The 3,211-nt window shown below is 47.9% G+C and overlaps 1 pseudogene across 1 annotated transcript; it reads right to left on the reverse strand.

Moving 5' to 3' along the window:
- Positions 1 to 2,303: 2,303 nt before the first annotated feature.
- Positions 2,304 to 2,886, reverse strand: LOC309973940 (AP-3 complex subunit sigma-2-like; annotated as a pseudogene). The gene has a single exon. The product of its transcript is annotated as an AP-3 complex subunit sigma-2-like (transcript).
- Between the last annotated feature and the right edge of the window lie 325 nt (positions 2,887 to 3,211).

Raw genomic sequence — 3,211 nt, forward strand, 5'->3', positions numbered from 1 at the left:
ATGATCCTTTTTTACTGAATTTTTATATAAGATGTGAGATTATGCCAAGATTCAATGTCTGGTTATAAATTTCTAATTGCTTAACACCATTTTTTGAAAAGACTATTCATTCTCCATTGAATTCTTTTACATTTTGTCAAAAATTCATTGGCCATACTTTTTTTTTTAATACGTGTAACTGATTCACTTTACTGTATACCTGTAACTAATACAACATTGTAAATCAACTATACTCCAATAAAAATTTTAAAAAAAGAAAAATGACTTCATTCTAGCTTTGTGACCCTTGACATAACACTTAACACTCTGGGCTTCTGCTTCCTCACCAGCTCAATGGAGGCATGTGGAGGACCCTCCAGCTCTTACACTCTTTGATGCTGTCACTGGCTACCAAGCCGGTTTTTATCACAGTTTCTGAGAAAAACCAAGCTGGTTTTTATCACAGTTTCTGAGAAGGTACCTAACCTTTTTGAGGTTTCTTTATCCATAAGAAAGAAAATAAAATTGGGAGAGGCCATCCTGAGCAGTGAAAAAAAATGAACTGTGGATTTAGGCAGACAGACAGTCTCAGTTCTTAGCGCTTGTGACCTAAAGCCAGTTACTTGACCTCTCTGATTCTTACTTTCTTGACTTGCAAAATGGAGAAAACAGTGTCTGTTGTAAGGATTGTGGAAGGATCTCACTCATGCCACCTTACAGTAGGTACAGAATAAATATCATTTTGTTCCTATATCACTTTCAGCAAATGTGAAAGAGAGGGATGTGAATATGCTGAAATGTCTGTTAAAAAAAAAAAAAAAAAGTAAACTCTTCTGATCAACACTGCCCACCTCTGTGGTTATCGTAGATGTTCCAAAAGACTGAGGTTAAGAGGCTACAGAGAGCAAAGAGCACCAACCACAAGAAGCACGGTTCAAAGCAGGAAAAGACGTGGTCCTGACCATGGTCCTGTCAGGCACCATCTCAGATGGGCTCTGCGACAGCATCAGGAGGCCTGACGAGACAGTTTGGGCCACCGGCCAGCAGGCACGAGAAGTTCCCAGGCCGGGAGACTTCGCCATGATGGTGCAGCGAGCTCCCGAATCTCAAGGCAGCTCGACATCATACCTGAGACCTGGTCCCGAGGCAGCGCAGGAGTCAAAGGTACTATTTCGAGGAGCAGCTTCAGCTCTAAGTTAACCACAGGAAGAAAGCCTCTTATCACATGTAAACATTTACAAGTATCCACAGCTAGCTCTAGGGCACTGTCATCTGAGGGGAACAGGGCGTGCCCAGAAGGAGCTCAGGCAGGGGCCCCTCGCACACTGGGGAGAAGATGATGCACTGGCCAGTCTCAGCCAGCACGCTGCCCGTGTCCCCAGCCTCCCCCTGTGCCAGGTCCAGAACACATGACCCCAGCTCAGGCTCTCCTGCTCCAGAAGCTGGTGTAGACAGCAGTGGGTCTCCTGCACAGACTCATCATCCGTAACACAGCAACTGACCTGTCTGCTCCTCGGGAGGAGAATGTGTGTTAAACCTGGAAGAGTCATGATTCTGAGATGCTCCACGCTGTCAGCTTTGCCTTCTGCAGGCACGGGGCTCCTCCCCTTTGAGGGGGACCCCTCTGGCTGTGGGCTGTGCCCTCAGAAACGTGGCAGGGCAGGCAAACGACAGGCCTATGACTTGGGTTGTGTCCTGCACGTAAACACCTGGGAGAGCAGAGCCAGGACTGTGGCAGTGGGGAGTGTGTGCCTCAGGAGGTGGTGATGGGACAGCTTGGCTCTACAAAAGGATTCTGGGTGTGCCAACTCTAGTGGAGCCAGTAGGCGACTCTGGACCTCACAACATCCTGCCCTTGTTTGCCACTCACCACATCCCCACACCTAGAGGGTCAGCCCTTTTCTAGCTATGGTACCTCACCAGGGAAGTCAACGCTACGGGACCTCAGGGAGCCTCGTGGTGCTAAGGTTGAAGACTCTAGTCGGAGAACATCCTCGTGGTGAGGTTCTGTTCTCACGACAGTCTGCAATCCCTGGGAGTGGCTGCACGTGGCAGGTAAAGGGGGCGAGTGGCTTGGGCACCTGCACCCCACTGAGGAAGCCAGGACCCTTCACATCTGCAGTGGCCGCGTGTAGGAGAGAGGGGCAAGGCCGCACATGTGAGAAGCAAGCACAGGCTGGCAGTGGACACAGGACTCCTTCCCGCTGCAGGACAGCAGGGGCCAGGGCCCGAGGCTGCACTCCTCTAGGGCGCAGATCAGGTTTTGCTGCAGGACTGGCTCGGCTTTGCTGGTTCCAAGGACTCAGTTCAGCCGTCTTCTACCCTCAGACAAACCGCGACAGGTTGGGGACCTTGATGTTGAGATCGCCAACGTTGATAATCCGAGGCATCTGCAGCAGGCCGATGTTTTCACAGTGGACACAGCCCGGGCGGGTGCTGCTGAAAGACAACCCTCGGACTTCTCCAGCCTGTTCTGAGCTTCAGTCTGAGCCACGATTTCATTCATGTTTATTTCCAACACCATCCTACCCATCACCACCTCCTGAAGAATGTAGTGCACCTTATCCATATGGAAGATCAAATCCAATTCACAAACATTTTCGAAACACTTGTCCAGAGTCTCCACAAAATCCTGGATGAGGTCTAAGATCCCAAGTTCACTCTCTGATGAATCCCCACAAAATACAAAGTAGAGGGTAGCAAAATGCCAATAAATCAGTTTGTAGTCAGACCCACCAATCAAACTTCCACCCCCCAAGAAGTTACAGACGTTGTCATCCCGTTTGAGAGCTGGATGGAAGATCTCTAGAATAACCTGCTGTTGAATTTCCTCTGGGAAACGCTGGTAGAAGCAGACAAGCCACGTGGCTTCCCGTGGTTATTGAAAACCAGGATTGCCTGAATCATCTTTGCCCGCCACACTCCTTTCACCACCGGCTGCTTTCAGAGAGCCTCTCCTTCCACTACAACCTGGCCATACTTATATGGAACTATTTCTGGGTTTTTATTCTATTTTATTAATATGTGTGTATACATATATATGTGTGTGTATAAATTTAATTGCATTAGTTGTTATTGGGCTGTTCACTGGATGAGTTGGAGTAGTTTATATACTTTTCACAGAATTAATCTATTTCATCTCAACTGTCAAATTTATGTGTCTAGGGTTGCTCAGAGTATTCTCTTATTCTTTCGATGTATGCAAACTCTGTAGTGTGATCTTTTGTTTCAA

Source organism: Leucopleurus acutus (genome assembly GCF_964270905.1).
Source record: "Leucopleurus acutus genome assembly, chromosome: 17".
Lineage (NCBI taxonomy): Eukaryota > Metazoa > Chordata > Mammalia > Artiodactyla > Delphinidae > Leucopleurus > Leucopleurus acutus.